The 21066-nt window shown below is 44.0% G+C and overlaps 1 protein-coding gene across 17 annotated transcripts in view; it reads left to right on the top strand.

Moving 5' to 3' along the window:
• Positions 1-21066, top strand: part of BBX (BBX high mobility group box domain containing) — a 137646-nt gene that overhangs the window by 42930 nt on the left and 73650 nt on the right. The window contains exon 1 of one of the 17 annotated variants that reach the window (XM_061454395.1): positions 972-1326. The exons of 15 other annotated variants lie outside the window; for them this stretch is intronic. The gene's annotated coding sequence lies outside the window, so the exon portion shown is untranslated. Of the gene's footprint in view, positions 1-971; positions 1327-14973; positions 14995-21066 lie in introns of those variants that run through there. One more of the 17 variants, XM_061454396.1, reaches the window with a different exon arrangement.

Here is a 21066-nt window from a genome sequence, read left to right as displayed (position 1 = left end):
GTTTGCCTGTCCTTGAAGAGGAACAGTGAGCTGCATACGGGTTAGAAACAACACAGCCCTATCTACTGGCAGGCATGGTTAAGGTCAGAACTTGAATTTGGCCTTGATGTGGGCCAGAAGTGGGAAACTACTGCTTAGGGAATGTGAACATGGAACATCATCAGTGTAACTGCTGGGACCGTATCATGGTTCAGATACTGGACCTTCAGTGGACTCTTGTCAGTGCTGCATGGGCTTTAAGGGCTCAAAAATGAGTATTATCCCGAGAGCCGGACTGCAGGAGCTGGGGAGGCTGCAGGAATTCTCTGTGGCCACTAGATGACTCCTTCAGCCTGCTGGTAGGTAAACTCGGAGCTGATAAAAGCTGTGGAGGTGAAAGAGCTGGTACGGGGAGAGGGGACTGTGCTTGGTCTGTGCTGAATGAGATGCACCCAAATAAACGGGTTACATATCTCGCACATGAAGGAAGCGTTAACATGGCTTTTGGTTTGAGTTGAAGTAGTAGCAGGATGATATACCAGTACAGATCACTGATTTGTGAGGTTTGTCGGTGTGTGCTTTGCAAGCGTTTGCGAAACAAAGGTCCAGACCTCCTTTCTGGGCTAGATGGATGCACTGAGGCAAGGACCATGTGAAGAAGCTGATGTTACAATTTGTACTACTTGTTGACAAGACAAGTGCTGCCTGGTTTTATGTCCAAAACCAAATCCCCCCCCCCTCCAAACCCAAAGTCAAAGCCAAAAAACCCAGCACCCAAACCAGCAGCAACATAACTGCTGGTTTTGCCTCTTCTTTGCATCTTGGCGATGGATGGATCCTGTTAAGCTGGAGTAAAATTGAACAGGCTGTATAGAAATTAAACCCCAGGGAGAATTCCCCCAAAGTCCCCACAGATTTCACTGCATACTCCTGCAGTGTTCAGGATTAAATGATCTTCCTGTCATTTAGAGACCGCATAAATGATGCTTCAGTTCCATAAACAAATATTTGCCAATGTCTGTACTAAGCATGTAGTTACTTTATCAAGGTAATTAGGTGATGAAGTGATACTGTTGTTGCTCCATATGTTTCTCTGACAACCATTTTTATTCCTGAGATGTAATAATGAATACCATTAGTTGCCATTAAATATGACCAGTTCCTGGTGCAGAGTATGGACTGGATAAAACAATAGCGCTCATGGCTGATGATGCTTATTTCTTCACAATTGTTTTGTCAGCCAAGAATCCCATGGAGATGAGACGTGGCCCTAAACTGTGGCATGATCCGTGAAGAGTTTTACATTGTTCTTTGAAGGTGTAATGTTTGAGTCCTTCATTGTTCACGGTAAGCATAGTGCTAGTTCTGGTTTTATACTTAATATGCATTAAGTGTGTATAGCTACTGTGAAGTAAAGGGTCAGACATAGCAGCCTGTCCACTTCTGTCACACCTGGAAACTTTCTTCAGCTGAAGTTTTCCCTTTTCTCTCTTGAGACCTGTTAAGTGCAAAAGCCCCCTTGTGAATTAGCTTTCAAAAATGCAGTTCTGGATTAAATTGGGTCTTTGCAAACCAGGACTAGAATTTCCTTGACTCAAACCTACGTCCCTTTTACGTTGACCCAGCGATGTGTTGGGGTTTAGTTCTTTGGATGTGTCAGAGTCATGATGTAAAAGCAGCTGCTGTATGAGATTTTCAGTTACTTTCTATTAATGCAGATAGGTAGTTTATATATTGCAGTTCTTTATTTATCTGCAAACATTCCTGATCTCTCAATTTCAAAATATACATACATATACGTATATGCATAGGCATCCTTTCCTTCCTCCCTATCCCCCCTACCATCTTTTCTGCTACAAGACCCTATACTTTGGGGTTATTTAAAAGCCATGCTCTAGCAATCTGGTAGCGATCTAAAGGGAAACTGCATGACCCATAACTTAAAATGGGATTAATGATTTGTAAATGAAGTTTGACAAAACTTAGGAGGAGAACTATTGAAATAAGTTTTTGGCATTTGCTTAAATCATTACCATCCTTCTAGCTGCTGCTTCATTATTTTACTGGTTACACTGAATGTTCTGCTTAACTCGCTTTCTGAGATTTCCATGTTTGTATCTATTTACTTAAAAGCCATGGCTCTTACGGAGATCCCTTGTTTTGCTTAATTGAAAGGTTAAGGAGGAAGACTCGGGAGCAAAGCTAGGGAAGAAGCTGATCACCGTCAAGTTAAACTGACTTGGTTTGGGTGAATTCAGTGCTTTAATCCCTTCTGTGCAGCAAGAGAAATAAAATTGTGCTGCAGCATGTTAATATCGGACTAGTGAGATGTACAAAAATAAAGGAAAGAAAAAAAAGCCCTAATCCTGTAGTTCCCATTAACATCTACTCGTAAGTGTTTTATTGTTGGCTTTATGGTACTTTTCCTGCTGTTGCCAGTGATGGTTGCAGATAGGAATAGGCGGCAGCATGTAGCATGGATCAAAGTGAGGCGACTGAGCTGAATTGTGAACTTATCATGCTTGAGCTAATCTGGCAGTGGAAACGACATAAGCGGCTTAATTTTATTTAGAACTATGCAAAGGGAGAGGCATTCATGTGTGTGCATGTGTGCCAGTCCTGTCTCGCTGGCCTCTGCCTGGTCCCTCTTCTCGCTCTCCTGGGCCCCGAGTGACGTGCTGGGATGTGTACAGGTTATCAGCTGCGAGGGCATCTGGCATTGCAGGGATTAGTTGGGCTGCTGCAGCAGTCGGGAGCCCAAGTGATGCTGGTCTATTGTAAGTTCAATGTCCTCTCTCAAGTGGCTGAATTGAACCAAGCAGCAGCAGGGAAAAGGCTGAGTGAGGTGCTGTCGTCCCTCTGCAGACCTCTAGCTTGCAGGACTGTGTGTGCTTCCCTGCCTACCTTACTGCTGCTGCTTTTTCACTATCACGTGGTGATGGAATTGCCAGTCCCTTTGATATTTCTTTCTTCCAGCTCTTACCATAGTAAACTTTCAGGATGGTCAGCTGGGGTCTTCTGTAATGTGATGTCTTGTTGTGCAAAGGCACAAGGAAAGGACTGCTGAGAGTGGTCAGGCTGAGACAAATAATGAGGGTTGCTTTGTGTTTATTTGGGTGGGGGGAACCCCAAACCAAACCACTCTTTTGAATGGAGAATTTTGTTTGAGACGAAGTTGTACCTCAGTTTTACTTACACAAGCTACTGGATTTGGGATTAAGAAGTGAAGCTTAAGATATTTCCTTACCCATTTCCAGCAGTGTTCCTCTCACATACAAGCATTTGATTAGGAAGTAGGATTTAACTGTAAACTTGAAATCTTGTTGAGGAGTGTTTGCAGATGCCTCTTGAAAGCATTTGCCGTTCTCGTTTGTGTATTGGTTTAGATAATTGTAAATTGAATGGGTCTTAAAACAAAAGCTCCTAAAACTTTCTAATTGGCCCTGCAAAAATCCAGGGTATCTTTATGCCTTAACCTTGTACTGCGCAAAGGTTTGTACCTGGGTTATTATCAGCTGAGGGTAACACTGCACCAGTGCTTTCATGAAGTTTCTGACAACTGGGGTCTGTCCCAGTGTCAGGTTTAGAAGTCAGGCTTCATTGCCTGGTGCCGGTATTGACACAGTTGTGAGACCGGTGTCTGTAATGTTCGTTCTGAAGAGGCTACGTGCTTTGATGTGCATCCAGAAAGTTGTTTTGGCGTGGGTGGGTTTTCTGTTGTGCATGGGCGTGGGGGTACCCTCCAGGATTAGATTTGCTCATCCTCCCAAAGCTGCTTCAGGATGAATGCTTTTTGTACTGCTGAGAATTGGATTTGGTGTAAAAGCCTGTTGCAGCTCATTGTGTAGCCTAGGCCCACCCTGTGGTGCACGAGAAGTCCTCCCCAACTAGGCTTACCAAATTCCTACCATCTTCTTTACCCTTCCTGGCCTTCGGAAAGGGAAACCTATAGGAAGAGTGCTGAAATACTTAAATAGCAGTTCTTAGTACTAATACCTCATTTTAGGATGATGCTGGTGCTAATTTCACTGGTTCATTGATAATCCTTTGAAGTCACTCATAATCTCTGTCTGTCACCTTTCCAGCTTAGTATTTCCAAGGAATTTACAACTAAGCAATCTATTTATGGGTTGTACCAGTGTGTCATGCTGGACAAGATGACACATTTGCTTTTTCCATGTGCGGTAAGGAGAGTAAAGAGCGTGTGCTCTATTTAATACAGCTTGGGTCCCGAACTGAGGTTGCAAAAGAAAGTCTGCATAAGATGGTGTTAGGGACCTCCAGGTAGCACCTCGCACTGACCGAGCTGGCAGCCAGGAGTCTTTCTCAAGCAGTTGGAAGTTGCAGATTGAGTTTCCAAAGAGATGAACTCTTTGTAGCAGGGCTTATACAGTGAGACAAGGGATCCGAATCAACAGCCTGAGATGGGCTGCCGCAGATCCTGTGCGGAAGTGGAGTTTCGATGGCAATTGGCCCATGCGTATGCTGAATTCCTAAATTGTTTCTGTTATTCCTTCTCTAATATAAAGGAGCAGCAAAACCAGCTTTTAATATGGTGCTTGATACAATCACATCTATGTGATTGATAGGTTATCTCAAGTTGTCTCGCGGTATATTTCTGCATCAAGCCCTTTCTCTAGTCGGTAAAGGTCTGTAACACATTGGTTTGTGCCAGAACACAGAGTAAGTTCCATAGGTTTGATTGCATGAGCCTATTAAATGTTATTTATTTAAAAAAGGGGGAAAATTAAGCAAACTAACCCTGGATTGAATATTCCTAATTTAGTGTATGCATACAACAGTTCTGCAGTCACCCTTGGCCTTCTGCTGTTGATTATCTGTACTGCTAGAGTGGGTAATAAATACTGAATAGTACTCATTATTTTTTTGCACTATATTGTTGTTGCATTATATTTTTGCAACAGCAAATGCTTTACAAGGATGTTAACAATACATTCGTTATTATGGGAGAAGCAGATAATTACATTTATACTGCACTGGGGACTCAAAGTATGCTTATTTTGTCTTACAGACATGTACGTATACAGATCAGGCATAGTAAGGCAATCCAGCTGGAAGCTTGAAGAGCTGTTGTGATGCTACTTTGCCTATGCTAGTATAAGCACAAGGACTGGAACAGGAGGTTTCAGGGGATTTGTTCAGAAAGCATGAAAATTGGCAGTCCCATGTTCATTTATTCTGTTTCCTGACAAAGTTTTACCAAAAAAAGGCATCTTTTTAATTAAAAAAAGTTTAAATAATAACTACATACCTGCAGCTTCTCCTTGCAACCCTGCAAAAACTGTTGTAGTTAACCACTCTGATAAGGTCTATAACGGCTTGATTACATAGCATTGGGGAATGAAGGAACATGCCGTGCTGTTCAGCAAATACAGTCTACAAATACAGGTTAATGGTTAACTACATTTAAGTCTGGAAATGATCGCATAGTAATTACAGCTAATTATGAGACGATACAAGTGCATTGCCATGCGATGTCCTCAGAACACCCTGGAACTCCAAATGGTGCTGTTAGGAGAAGGATTTGAGTATTACCGGGTCATCTTAAAAGAGAGGTGCTGTTCTTCAGTATAAAAATGGCTAAGTCTGGTGTTAATGTGTAGGCTCATAAGTTTCATATATACACCTCTAAAGAAAAATTAGACAGCTCCCATTTTAACTGCAGTGATAACATCTGGTCCAGCTGTTTGCTGCCTGTGCTTGGCCCTGGAGCAGCGCATAGAGCAAAAGTAGTTTCTCCTGATGCATTTTTGGAACTACTTGGGATTTCATTCCTGTTTAGAGTTGCCTTTAGGCAACCCCTGGCATGCCGTGTTTTGGCTTCTGCCTATCTCTTGGCTGTGTGTCAAGGTGTGATATATGAGTGTGCTGTGCTCCCCTGTGACTCTCCTCTTGTGGGGCAGCCTCTGTGAAAGCAGGATTTTTGTAGCCAGTTTTCCCTCTCTCTGCCCTCAAAGTAGAGGCTGTGGCAGAAGGAAGAATTGATGCTCCTGGTTGCTGTTCTTTTTCCTCCCCAGGGCATAATTAACCTGTTCATCCCATGGTCTTTACCCTCTTTATAATACCACTAACAATTTTTATTACTGTTAGTTTGCACCTTCTGCTGAAAGTCAGGTCCTGCAAAAAACCCTAGCACGGACTTCTGCGTGCAGCCCGTCTCACCAAAGCTTCACAAGGCCAACAGGAGTGCTGCAACAAGCGAGGGCTCAAAGACCACAGCTCTTAAGTCATAACTTCTCCACCAAAGCTCCCTTCTGTTGACCTCGGGGGTTATTTCTGTATTTGAAATAGAGCAAAATGTAAGCGCTCCCAAGTTGGAGACCGCAGGAGCAGGAGACAGGCTGTGGAGGGTGCCATTCGTTTAACACGCTGGCAGTGCTCATGGCATTGGAACTCATGCTAAGGAAGAGGTATAGGACTGATAGATAACAGTGGTTGATTTGGTTTGTGCGTGGTACTGATGGAGGGGAAGAAACCATCGTCCTTCAGCCCATTCAGGTTGCTTCAGTTCTGTCAGCCTTCCAGTTAATAATGTTGTTTAAGAAGCAGCTCTGTGATATCTGTAAATGCCTTTTACGAGGAGGGGAGGAAAGTACATACATAAATGCTTCCTGTAATTACATATTAAAAGAAATACTTGTATCTCAGGGTGACTGCAAAAAGCATTTAAGGAGCCAAGGCATCAGCATCTCTTCTTTAAAAAAAAAACAAAGTTGTTTTTTTTTGCTTTAATCCTTTTAAATTGTTTCTCAAGTGGTTTGTATCTGACCACTCACTCCTATGGTGAAATGACTTTTTGGGTAACTAATCATCAGAGTTTGTTACATCATAAAAGGTTGCTCCTGCAGTGAATTTAAAGCCGTCTTCTCTTCAGTGGTACAGTAAAATGTCATCTGGTAATGGAAGATAATAATCCCTAGCTGACACCTAATGACAACTAATGCTTCTTATTACTGCATCACTGGGACTCTTCACAGAGGAGTTAACTGGTTTTGTCCTTTGTTTTCCACAAAGCTGGAATAAGGTGGACATCGTGGGGTGCCAGGTAGAGAGGTACTGGAGTAAAGCCCTCTCAACAGCTCCAGCGCTGACTTCAGTCTCAAACAGCCTCTTAATTTTACAGAAGAATCCAATTATGACCTGCAGCACTAAACACAGGAAACTTCCCAGTCCTGGTTTCAGCTGTAACAGTTATTATTAGTGTACCCTAATGCCATCAAGCTGTAAAGGGGTAGAACCCATTTGTAATTCTGGAGTGACAGGAGGATCCCAACATCAGATGGTACTGGAGGCTGAAATCAGCCTGATCGGGAAGGAGTGTCAAACCCTATTGTGGCTGGTCCTTGGCATAGACTACCTCAGGAGGAGGTGCTTCAGAGACCCAAAAGGGTACCGATGGGCTTTTGGTATTGCTGCTTTGGAGACAGAGGAAATTGAGCAGCTGTGCACCTTTCCTGGTCTCTTGGAGGATCCTTCTGCTGTGGGGTTGCTGAAGGTTGAAGAACAAGTGCCAATTGCGACCACAGCAGTGCACCGGCGGCAGTATCGCACCGAGACTCCCTGATTCCCATCCATAGGTTGATTTGTAGACTGGAGAGTCAAGGAGTGATCAGTAGGACTTGCTCACTCTTTAATAGCCCCATCTGGCCAGTGCAAAAGTCTGACGGAGAGTGGAGACTAACAGTAGACTGTCGTGGCCTGAATGAAGTCACACCACCATTGAGTGCTGCCGTACCGGACATGCTAGAACTTCAGTATGAACTAGAGTCAAAGGCAGCCAAGTGGTATGCCATGACTGATATTGCCAATGCATTTTTCTCAATTCTTTTGGCAGCAGAGTGCAGGCCACAGTTCACTTTTACTTGGAGAAGGGGTGTCCAGTACTGTTTTCATAGAGTCAGCTGGGTTGGAAAAGACCTTTAAGATCATCAGGTCCAGCCGTTACCCCAGCACTGCCAAGTCTACCACTACACTATGTCAGTGACGGCATCTACACAAGTTTTGAACACTTGCAGGGATGGTGGTTCCACCACTGCCCTGGGCAGCCTGTTCCAATGCCTCAGCACCCTGTCAGTGAAGATTTTTTTCCTAATATCCAATGTAAACCTCCCCAGGCACAGCTTAAGGGCATTACCTCTTGTTCTATGGTTTGTTACTTGGGAGAAGAGACTGAACCCCCCATCTCATTACAGCCTTCTGTCAGGCAGTTGTAGGGAGCGATAAGGTCCCCTTTCAGCCTCCTTCATGCTAAACACCCCAGTTCCCTCAGCCCTTTCTCCTGAGACTTGTGTTCCAGACCCTTCACCAACTTCATTGCCCTTCTGGACTCATTCCGGCCTTCTTTGCTGCCTGGGCACAAGCTGGCTCATGTTCAGCAGCCATCAGTCAGCATCCCCAGCTCCTTTTCTGCTGAGCAGCTTTCCAGCCGCTCTTCCCCAAGCCTGGAGCCTTGCAGGGGGTTGTTGTGGCCCAAGTGAAGGGCCTGACACTTTGCCTTGTTGAGCCTCGTACCGTTGGCCACAGCCCATGGATCCAGCCTGTCCAGATCCCTCTGCAGAGCCTTCCTATCCTTCAGCACATTAACACTCCCACACAACTTACTGTCTGCAGATTTACTGGGTTTAAATAGGAAAAGGTTTTAGGAAAGCTGTGAGACCCTATGCAGGGCATATGGACTGGCTGACTCTCTGCCAGCAAAGCTCCACTCGATCCCCATTAACACGATGCTGCCATCCCAGCACACCTCTGTTCTATTGCAGCCACATTTACGTGAGCGCTGCCTTGAAAGTTGTGCTGTTGTCTGCATAATTCCCATGGACCTGAAGAGGAGGAAGAGGACTGAAAATGTCACTGAGTGCACGCTTGGATGAAAGTTATCAAAGATCACAGAGCACCACAAACCTCCATTTATAGCAAGTTTATGTAATCTGTGTATAAAGCTTGGTGCCGTGGTATCATTTTAATGTGTTCTTGAGATGAAGCAGCAAAAGCAGCTAGAATTATTTTTTACCTTTAAAAAACCACCTTTGTTCTAAAATTGTGTTTTTAAATACATCTTTAGGGATTTGTAATTATATTTAAATATCTTTATTTTTCTCAATTTAAATGCACTGCCTCCCATTATAAGACAATGGAGAGGGGCTGGAAGAAGGCAGCCTCACTGTGGGAAGTCCCTATTTTCCTTCGAATTGGTTTAGATCGGATAACTTAGGTATTGTTCTTTTGTAAGACCATTGGCTCTGTCAGATCTGATATACTGAAAATGTGCATGGATACAAACATGCCAGAGACGTTTGGGAAAGGATTGTTTTCTTTTCCTGCCATTTACCTTGATTGTAACCTTTTTGTGTGTAGGTTAATGCTACTCTTGACTTGTATAGCTGCTGGTTGGTTTCAGTAGAAAGCCTGGTAGAGGTTATGTGCACAGTCTTCTAAATAGATGCAACAATGTGGGTAGATGTAGAGCTTGTGAAAAACAAATCTTATCTAAACTAACTAGGAAAGATATTTTCCCTGCGATTTATTTGGTGCGTATTCCATGCTTTTCCAGGTTCTCGGAATGCCTCAAGGTTGCACTGCTTTTCCACTTAAGGGTTTCTCTGGGAAGTCTATCCAGTGAAACTTGGAAGATAGCTGGTAGGGCAGTGCTTCAGAGAATTGATTCATTTTTGCATGTCAGGAAATAAGAGACTGTAAAGCTGTTGGCTGATGCTAGAACAGTGTGTTGGGGGCAGAAATAATTTCTTAATGCTAAATTGCAGGTGTGCATGTGTAGATAGCCTAAATAATGAGCCCAGGTGTTAAAAATACCTTGTATAATCCGATCGACAAGGTATGAAAATAGAAGTAGCTACTCTGGTTGATTTTAACAAAATCTGTTTTGATGCTTCCTTTTTTTCCCCTCGTGCATCATCATCGAGTATTTTAATAGCATTCTGCAGGATTAAGAAGAATTAATAGTCATCATTTTTGTCTTCACAGTACTGTTTTCTAGTCTTTTGTAAAAGAGCTCTAATTTCTTCATATTAAAGTCTGTCAGATGATTTAAAACCAAAACAATGGAGAAGATTTTATTATGAGTTTTATTTCTTTCTGTTATGGGGGCATGTTCATGCTTCTCCCATTTATTTTTGACATCAAAAGAGAATTGAATAGAGGGTGAGGGCCCTGTTGAGCTGAACATAGCACAAATGAGCCTCGAAAGATAAATCGTACTTCCAAGCACTGACCTTCTAGAGTCATAGTTACTTTAGCTTATTAAATGAGGCAGCTAGTTCTGGGTGTAGGGATGCTGCAGTGATTTTCTCACCTCTCTGTCCATCCATCCATTCCACCAAAGCACTTCTGCAAAGCTAGAAATGCAGCTTGAAGGTGGCTGGTGTACGGGCTAACTCAGGAAGCATCACACTGGGAGGTGGAAGAGAGTGCCCAGGAATTCCCGCTAAACTCAGTGTTCTATGAAGAAGGCTTGTTAGGCTGGGGGCTATTTGTGGGGGTTCTGTGGCAAGTCTGCTGAATGCTAAAGCTGGAGGAATGATAGGAATGCGCATTGTTTGTCCTGCTCTACTCAGCTTGGGGTAGCGGAGTTAACCGGGTTCTTCCCAGGGTTTTACTGTGCTCGATAAAGTGAATTTTAGGCGTGATTCTGCTCTATCTGGCAGCTCTGCTATCCCGTTAGGCCGAGTATGGGAGAAAGGGGAATGGGTCACAGGCACAGAAACGGGTCTTGCAGACAAAACCTGGCTGGCAGCTTCGGTGACACAGAGCTGAGGTTGCGGATCTGTTCATCCGCTTCTTGTTCTGTTGGCTTGGCGGGGTAATAGGGCTGAGAACTCATAAAACCCTTTCTATCGGTAAAGGGAGCCCTGACAGATTATCTGCTGAGTCAGGTTAGGAGCGTGTACGTAGGGAAAGGATGTTTACTCCTGCTGCAGTTTCGTGTACGTAGGCTCTCTCCATTTTGCATAGTAAATAGCAGCCCAGAGGTTTTAATGTGAGAAAATCCCATTCAAACGTATGTAGTTAAAGAAATGCAGATGAGATTTTGAAATGAGCATTGTTCAGAATAATAAAGGGGTATGTGTGCGTCTGTGCCACAGCTGAAATGGCCCTCGTTCCTACTGTTCGCAGCATTAATGAGACATCAGTGTAGTTATTTATGTATTAAATAACGTGGAGGTTGCTGTTGCACAAAGGAGTGGGGAATTTAACAAAAACACCAGTGTCTTGTGAAGTATAAAGTAGCAGTTAAACTCCACAGAAAGGTTCAATTTCCTTCTTTTGCAGTCCCTTGTTTGTTTGGGTTATATGTGTGCATATGCATATATATATATATATATATATATATATGAAGAATAAAAACCATGTATGCAGTAAATAACTTTATACATAATTTTGTACATTGCATACTAAATAGGGGGCTTGAAAATTTCTGCCACTCATTTACTGAGTTTATAGAAGAGAAATATGAGCCCTTCCTGGTGGTTTCTGTCTATCTTCAGGGTTCCATCAGGCTGACCAGGGGGTTTGCTTCATGCCTTAGGCTTTGCTGTAGCAGGAGGTATCCATGTTATCCCTTGATGCACGCTGGTCCTTCCTCAGCAGATGAGGAGGGCAGTTACAGCTGCCTAGGTAATAGTATTACAAGTGGGTCGGGGTGCAATGATGGGTATGGTTTATAAGCTGTATTACATTGCTCATCCTAAACTCTGAACATCAGACCATTCAGACCATGAGACACTTTCTCATTCTAGCACAGGGCCAATTCCAGCCACTGGAAAAACAAAACCCAAACAACAGGACAGGCATGCGAGGACGATGGCTGCTCACCAGTGTGTCCTTCTGTTTAACCAAGTTGAACAAGGACGCTTTTCAACTCTGTGGTTTTAATTCCTATGCATGAGACTGGATGTTTTTCAGTGTTCCTCTGCAGCTATGAACTCTGTCACCTTTTCCTCTGAAGGACAGCAGAAACCACTGGATGTCAATATGCTACATGCCAGTGGAATAATCACACCATCTAACTTCCCTTATCTGTGTGCCTGAGCTGAACATAGAATATGGTTTGGAGGTGTGAAAGGCTGCTTCCCTGAACACCACACAGTGAGCTATGAAGCTCTTGGACTATGGATTATGATGATAATCTACAGTGACGGATGCCTTTTGGGGAACACTTGGAGAATTAAGAGAGTTGGTTAAATGGAGTTAAAACGTGCCTTGTTCTAGTTGACAGTTACCTATTTATAGTTCCCAGAAGCTATTCATTGAGCAGTAATATACTGTACATGTGGTACTTAAATATGAGGTACTGCACCGAGATTGTAGTGGTATTTTAGACTGGGGAGGACATTAAAATGAACATGTTAGGTGTATTGGAGTTAGACTGACATGCCTTCAGGAGCTCTCTTCCTGTGCTTCAGATGTCTGTGCACAGGCATCTTCCTGGTCTCAGTAACTCCACTGCCACTGTGCAGGTCCTTGTTTCATGGTTCCCATGTTTCCACCTGGGAAACTGGGAGCTCCTGCTGTTCTCTCTCAAGGTGTTGCAGAGCAATAGCAGTACATACAGGGATTCTGTGGCTCTGCTGTGCCCAGTTTACAGGCAGACATGTTCACTGTCAACAGCCTCTTTCCAAGCAGTCATCTCTGAGAGCAGGTCCTATGTGCTGGCTTAGAAAGATTGGCAAAGCAAAGGGACTCGTCCCCAGTAGTTCAGCATGGCAAGAAGCCCAGGAGCACACATAAGGAACCAGCACTCTTTTTCTTTGTATAACTATCTTTTCACAGCCGTGTTTGCAAACTTGTCCAAGCTATATAAGCATTCAGGTGAAAGTAACTTCTGCTCATATGGATAATATCAGGAATCAATACACCTTAATTGGAAATCCTGTTCCATGACAGAATTAACCTATAAAAGCTAGTTTCTCCTTTTGAAATCGGTTATCAATTGGATATCATCATATGAGCCCTTTTATTGCTCACGCTGTTCCCCCCAGAGGGAAAGCTGTGGAGAAAGAGAAAGGAAAATGTCCTTTGAAGCTCAGGATAAAGCCATTCTCTTCTCAGTCCCATCTGCCTCGCTCCATCTGTCCAAATTCGGATGGATGCATGGGCATGTCAGTAGGTGTTCAGATGAGATGCCTCTGTGTGTCATGTCCCCCCCGCCACCTTTTACAATTAAAGTCTCTTAGGATTTACAGGAAAGACTTGGGATCCGCTGGGAAATGATGGTGAAGAGCACTTTCCACACTTATGTCACCCTCTGACTTTCAGATAAAGTCCCTGTGGATAAGCCCCTGGCAAGCTGGAGGGGACTGCGTTTGTGTAATTCTCAACTATACCCAGGATCATAACATATAATGTGATGAGTCAGGATAGCTCTCAGATGTGTCTCCTTCGTGAGTCTTTACCCATTCAGAGATGGGTTTCTGGTTTATATAGTTTTATGTATCAGGGTGCCTTCAATGAGAGGTCCTTTGGCCGAGGGTTATGTTGCTTGAGCGTTTGGAAGAGACCATAGACTGTTTTGGTACTGCACAGCCCTTTACTGAGAAAGCTTTATACTCGGGGATGATGTTTGTCACATCCTTTGTTCTTAGCTCGATACATGAAGCTGGGCCGCTGCTGTGATGCTGGCTATTGCGAGCTGTAGGGATACACCTGCAGGCTGGCTTCCCACTTCTTTGGTGGCTTTCTCAAACTTGATCCCTTCAAAAGGAGAGGGTATTTGGAGTGTTGGCAGGCACATTTATCACTTCCATGCTAAGCAAACAGGTAAGCAGCATCCTCAGGAATGCTGGGAGCGGCCATTCTGTTTTTAGTTACTCCTGTCTCCATGGTGCTTTCATTTCCCATGGAGACGGGGACCGCTTGGGTCCTGAGGGGCTCCTGAGCCCACCTTTCCGGGCTTGGGCAGGCGCCTCTGGCCTGCAGCTCTTTCAGACAGCAGCGTCTTCAGCAGAAATAATCTCTTTGCTGTAGAGATTAGGTGAATGCTTCAGAATCTTGAAACAATAATTCTCTCTGGTTGGCACTGGGTTTAGCAGCAGTTGCTGTTCATCCAGGAGTCCTGATGGGAAGAAGGTGGGTCAGTTTTACTCCTGTCAACCTGTGGGTAAGGGTTTGTATTGCTCAGGGGGCACAAGGAGTTCACTGATAACATGGGGCAGACCCTTTAGGTGCCTTGAATCGGTGTGGGCAGCTGAAGAAAGTGGCCTTGCAGAGGCTGTGGCCTGTGGCTTAAAATAGGTAACGCATTTCAGGAGTGAGTGGCTAGTTTTGGCATCTAATACTGTCTCAGTGTTCAGGAAGAGACCTGGTCCCATGCTTTCCTCCAGTTCAAGCTGTTATTTATGTCTTTAATACCATCTTAGATTAAGCTTCAACGAATCCAGTACCGTGCTGTTGCCTTCATGCAGAAATTGAGGAGTGTAGGGGACACAATGGGCTCTGGGCAGTCCTTGTTTGCTATTGACCCTGGGCAGCAGCTTTGTTGGGTTTGGGTGAGTTGGATCACCAACATCTGGCCAACATCTGACTCTGTGTCTGAGCTCTTTAACAGTGCGTTCAGTTGTGAACAGATGGGTTGGGTCATGTCACTGGTCTGCAAACCTGTATCTCAGGCTTTGGCTGTAGTAGGATAGCTTTCCATTACTATAGTGATGTCCAGCCTCCCGCAGTCACTTGCCAGCTGCTGCTGTGCTGCCTTTGTATAGTCAGAGATGCATTAAGAGCTGGCTGTTAGGTGTTGGGTACGTGGCCAGGTGTGTTATAGGACACACCATGCACGTTGTTTTCATACACGGAGACTTCTGTGTGGTCTCGGTGCTCTCTGGAATGTGGACACCGGGAGGGTATTGTGATGTAATCACAGTCTGCGGCTCTGCTGGGGTGGACCTTGCAGCGGGCCACTGGCTGAGGATGCGCTTCAGCAGAAAGCTTTGGTAAGTGAGTATCTGCAGCTCCTGCTGGGAATCCTCTCGTCCCAGAGGTGAGGTAAAGGAGGTAGACTCCACAAATCTCCTGATGTTGAATTTTCTCCCTTCAAATTCCCTATAATTTGGTTTTTATAACCCAAAATATGCTTGACCTGGCTTTCACTGTAGGCTAAAGTGTATGGTCAGCTGCGCAGCTCAGCTGCTCAGATGGCAGTAACTTAGTCCTGTTTCTAAGCTCATAAATGCATTTAAGCTAAATCAGCCCAGTGAACCTCAAATGATTGGTCTTGTGAGGCTTCAGCTTTGTGGCTTCCTTCATCAGAAATCAGTCCAATTTTTGTGACACACGGCCAGTCACATATGTCATGGACGTAGATTCCAGCATCCGGTACAGCTTTATTCCCCTGGCATCCTCTGAGCCTTGTGCTGTCGAGGAACCAGCCTAAACAAACTGAGAATAAACTGCTCTTAGACCGAAACAAGAATCAGAAGCATCTGAGTTGGTTTTACTTCACTAATGTGAGTTCCTGTATAAATAAGGGTTCATTCTTTTATATGTAATGTAACTTCCATAGCTTAAACAAGTGGGAAAGTTTAGAAGTCTGTTTGCTGATGTGTATTTCCACAATGGCCTATGGAAAGTTACGTGACACAGGTGATCTGGAGAAAGTAAAATGTCAGATACCAGTCCCTCACTGAGTGCTCTAACTGGTTTCTAATTTGATGTGGAGTTTGCATACAGTGCGTCTTGTCCCTGAGCTGTACCAGGCTGCAGCATAAATGGGCATCTAAGATGCATCTTGCGAGGCTGTAGCCACAGAATCATGGCAAAAAGCAGTTGGTAATTCAGAAGAGTTACCTTCTTTCTGAGGGTAAAAGTCGCCTTTCCCTGTTCTTGTCAATACGTGTCTATAGTAGAATAAGCAAGTTTGATAGAACCACAAAATCCCCAATTTATACTTCTTAAACTGTGTCTCAGCCATTTCAATTCAGGCATTATTTCACTATATGTATAATACAGCATAATAAAAAGTGGGATTTCTGGCAAATTACTTGTTTGCTTTCTCCAGTTAGACCGTTTTAAAGCACTGTCTGCATTTCATTTTGCAAAGCAATAAGAACTGCACTAGAGCTTTATCAGGTAGGAGTTAAACAGCAGAAGTCAGCTTTTCTTCACTTGAGAAGATAATAATGCATACAAGGTGCTGGGCTATATTGTAGGGTCTCCAGGCTATGAAATTGCAAACCTGAATGTGTTTATCTTATTTATCCAGTCTTACCTATCATACCTAACTTTGGCTTTGCTGGGAACTCTGTATGGTGAAGAGATGCTCCAGAATAATACCATAGAGCATTTCAGGAGAGGTTTTCAAGTACCATATAAGCTGTCAGTTTGTTTTCATGATTCTGGATCCTTCTGCTTCAGTAAGGTTTGATTTCCGTAGCCTGGTGTAGCTATTGTAGATCATTATCTGAATTGTAAAAGCTGCTTTTCTAAGCAACAGGGAAGGTACAGTCTCAAATTGTCCAAGGATGAATAAGAAACCCCTTTGAATACAAGGGTGTCAGTAGTTCAGTAACAGTCTGTCTGTATTGTGCTGATTTAAATCAGGTTTGAGTCTAAGCTTGCTGTAACCTGACATATTTTTGTGTGGTTCCTCTGAACACAGTTGAGACTTCAGGGCTTCCTTAGCAAAACAAGATGGGGTGGGGGTGTGGAAAGAAACCTGGGATTTTTGTTTGGTTTGATGCCTTATCTCCTCTCGGAGAGATGTCTCTGTGGGGCTGGGTTTTTTACGTGTGGTGGCTATTGCAGACACAGCTTGTTTGCTGTTCTGTGTGTGAGGATGCTGCTCTCTTTTAATGAATGTCAAGGCAACAAATAATTACTTGACTGCACAGTCTTTTCAGTCAGGAGACGTGTTTTCTCAGGCATTGCACTGCTTTCTAAAGATGTTTTTGAAGCTGAACAGAGTAAATTCAAGTCTACAGTTCTCTGTAAGACAAAGATGCCTTGGGACTGCAGGAGACATCCTCTGGAGTTCTGCCTGGAGTACTAACAGATAGTTAGTGTACTTGGTGTGTTCTTACTTGCGTAATAATAACTGATAGCACCTTTTATTACACAAAAGGTGATCTCTGAGGTGTGCTGTCTAATAGACCTGCTGTCCCATCCCTGCTCTCCATACACGCTTCTATCCACCTTAGAGAAAACATATAAATACTAAGTGGAAAGTGTTTAGGGCCTGTTTGCTTATTCACTCTGCAGCCCCTTCTCTCCTAATGATTTTAGGCTGTTCTGTAGTCAGTTTGCCACTGTTGCAGATGGGAAGGTGTACAGAAGTCCTACCTTTAAGCCCCTGAAGGAGGGGTATGGTGGTGGACCGGGAGTGGGTTTTGTGGAGGGGATGGGGCCATGTACAGCCTCGAGCTTGGCACTGCTTTGAGGCAGCTGGGGCTATTCCAAGTGAAATCTCTGCTGACTTTGGTGACTTGGGAAGAACACTGAGTTACGTAGTGAGGAAGGGAATCTGCAGCATAAAGAAACCTGCAATCCCTTAGGTTAATCCTGGAGCTGGGAGCACTTCTCAGCCCTGCCATACCAGTTGTCGCCCTTGGACATCAGAGGGATGCCCACGCTCGCCTTCCTGTGGCCCCTCATACGCGGTCTGAGGGGCCCAAGATGCTGATCAGCTGTCTTAGTGGCTCTACCATGGCGTATTGCCCCGCTGCAGGCAGGGATGCGAGTGGCCAGAGCCACTCATCTGCCACAAGGTACTGTGATTAAAGGGATGCTTTAGTTGCCGATGCAAACAGAGAAGGGAGTTTGGAGGAAGAACTAAAGGCAGATTTACCACATTTGAGTAAACCAGAATTACAGCAAATAGGAAGTGTTCCACTGTCTGTGACTTCACTGTATCATTTACAGTTACACTTTGCCATGATCAGTTCTTTAACTAATAATTGACTGTGCAGCAAATCGTCAGTGAAAGGGCAAACCTTGGTGTCGTTGCTGTGCCACTCAACAGAGAAAACAGGGCATCATCCACTCGAAGAGATCCAGTCCTTAACCCTAGAGGAAGGGGCTTCCTCAGCAGTTGCTCTCTTCATGGGAATGGTTTTGTATTGATAGTTTCATTTCAGCAGACTATATTTGACCTGTCTGCGCGCACAGCTGCCATTTCTCCTTGGCTGGTGGCAGAGAAGCTGGGTATAAAACCTTGAGTTTACGACCTAACATGTATACCTAGTTAGATATATCTTGTTTAAACATGTATTTCCATCTAGGAATATCTGCATAGGCATAACAAGACATTCTATAAAGCTAATAAAACTTCTAGAGGCATTCACAAGGACTCAATTCTGCATGTGTTAAACAATCAGCAGAGATCCCCAGCAGTGATCAGAAGACCTGGAGAAAACAGTGTTTCCATCTCCGTGGTCATAAAGATAGGAAGATAAAAGCCGTAATGCCTACCTGTAATCTTAACTACCCAGTCTTGTTTGAGGTGTGGCTAAGTCCTGAAGAGGCTTTTTTATGATGGCTGGAGGTTTATTGTGCTGGGTTTTTTCAGCTGGAGAACTACAGAAGCCGTCTTCACCACCCAGCAGGAGCCAGGCTGTTGGAGTTTTTCATGAAGCCACTTCTTTGACTGTCGGTTAAGTAATGCGAGTTTTAAATAGGTGATCATGTAAACGAAAAGAGAACCCGAGGTTTAAGTAATCTGTCTCACTAAGAGGACTTCTCTTTTCAGTTTTTATGGGCCTCTGGTGCTTTCTTGGTGGTTCTCCAGAAAACCTTGCCAAAAGGAGATAGAATGAATCGGTGCAGGCTGAGATCCTCTGCTTGTGGCAACATCATCTTTGACTGCAGCTCTTCCAGTTTACAGTTTTCCTCCTTATTTTTGATGTGTACAAGGCTTCATTAAAAAAAGAATAGCTGACAACAACAAAACCCCAGATGAAAAGGCAGCTGGTACCCACACATTTTGCATTCATAATGAGCACAAAGAGCTGAATCCCAGGCCATAGGACTTGGCAGCAGGGGGAACCTGTGCCTTATGTGTCAAAGCTCTCTTTCCAGACTTCAGCGTTATTCAGGAGTGCCTGCATCAGAGTTTCCTTTACTTTTCTCTTTAGATCAGCCTTCGGGCTGGTTGTGTTGTTGCTGGAAGCTGCTGTTGCAGCCAGCGATGGTCTTGAAGCATCCTTCTTTTCATTAAGGTGTTTGGTGCGTAAATGTTTTACTGGGTATTTTGCCTTGACGTGTTGGGAATCTCTCTGTGGGTTTCTCTTTTAGTGGTAGGCCTGTGCAGGGGAAGTGTGAACTAAAGATAATTGGCTTTGGAAGTGGCATCCGTTTCCCTCTGAGCTGGCTGCGCCCTTGCACTGAAAATATTTACAATGGTGAGAACTCATCTGCTCTTCCTAAGCTTTAGCCAAATGTTTGACTTGTCATAATTTAGCTGTGATATAAGGCAAACTGAGGTGTTTAATGCCAATGTCAGGAGCTACCAAGAGCCGGTTTTCACAAATCCAGTTTTAGTCTTTACAAGTGGGATGAGTCAGTTAATCGAATGCAATGAAAACAGAAGAGCAGGGGAGACGTTGAAGCACAGAGGTGTCCGTTCATCTTCCACTTCTCACATCCCAGAGAAAATCCTTCTAATCAGCAGGAAATTGTTCAGCTGTCCGCAGTGTAACTTCAGGGAGATGCTGTGCTGTTTCCCAAGGAGCAGTTCAGGAGTCTGTTATTGTTGACAGGGAAGAAAATGCCCTTAGAGTCCACTGAACTAAAGGAGTGCCCCTGCTGAGTTCACATAGTAGCATGCAGAAGGCTGGATTGATCAAATAACCTGGCACATCCACAGTTACGTCCTCTTCTTTCCCTTACCATAATGTCACAGTTTAAGTCAGCGGAGGATCTTGGGTCATAGATAATGAACACAGCATTAGGTGGTAGAACCTACAGGAACACAAGGAACAGTAAGCTGAAAATGAGTATTTTCATGTTCACAGTAGCCTGCCATTAATGACACCCAAAGGGTTCAGGCGAAACCTATCTGTTGCCCCAGGCTTTTGAAAGCCTTGGATGCACATTGGGATAACACATTTGTTATCCAGCTTTGTGAGTGGTAGTACATTGTGAAGGGACATCTGAAGATCGACAAAGACAGGTTTCTGAGTTACTGCTTAATGAATGGTATGTGTTTGCATTCACATACGCCTGAAATCCACCCCTTCTGAAAGGGCTTCGTTAAGAGCCCAGCATTTCATAAGGACCCACAGCCAGGTCTTTTTGTGTTCCAAAGTACCCCTCCACTTAAAGTCTTTTAGAAAGAAAAGAAAACACCTTTCCTGCTTCCTGAGGAGGTTTCAGTGCGAGCCTGACTGCTTGTAGAGGAAGCTGTCTCAGCTGATTTTAAGTGTTTGATTCTTTGGTGGGCTGACTTCAGCCTCTTGCAATGAGATCCTTAAACCTTGTGGAAAAAAACATTTATTACAGATTGTTGCCAAATTAATGCATCCCATAGCAGTTCTAAAAGGCTTTCCAGCTGTTTTCTCCCAAGTCTCCAAGCTTATTGAAGTCCTTGGGCATCTTCACAGTAAGCTTTTTACCAACACATCATGTGGTGATGTCTGTCCAGTTGCTTACCAGCTCACCAGGGACCTAGACTTTGGGAGAAGACTAGCGTTTAGGCCCTTGAGCATAGAGCAACAGACTTCTGAACTGGCCTGTGCACAGCAGATCTCTGAGGATGTTTAAACATCTGGATTTTAGAAGGAGTTTGTTCATTATGTGCCAGGCACTCTCTCCTTAGTCTTAAATCGCATGCATTACTTGACCAGGAAGCTCACTGGCTCGCTCTTGCTATCTTGCTCACTGAGGTTTTTCTACAGCTTTCTTCGGAATCACAGTAACTTCATGCTCCCCATCCTGAAAAACAAACTGTTAGAACAGCAAAATAGGAAGGAAAGCTTGGACCAAACCGGACTCACATTTCTGAGCACAGCTCAAATGCCATGCTCTGCTTAAATCTCATGGATTTATTGTTGTTACTAATTATTATATTTATTTTAGTGTGGAAAGATGTTTGCAAACTTGAATTTGCAGCTATTGGGTAGCTTT

The sequence above is a fragment of the Pezoporus flaviventris genome, unplaced genomic scaffold (assembly GCF_033815535.1).
Source record: "Pezoporus flaviventris isolate CSIRO_AGI_PZ_B2104156 unplaced genomic scaffold, CSIRO_AGI_Pfla_v1 ptg000015l, whole genome shotgun sequence".
In the NCBI taxonomy this organism is placed as follows: Eukaryota; Metazoa; Chordata; class Aves; order Psittaciformes; family Psittacidae; genus Pezoporus; species Pezoporus flaviventris.
Note: the sequence above shows the minus strand (reverse complement) of the source record. Positions and strands in the feature narration are given on the sequence as shown.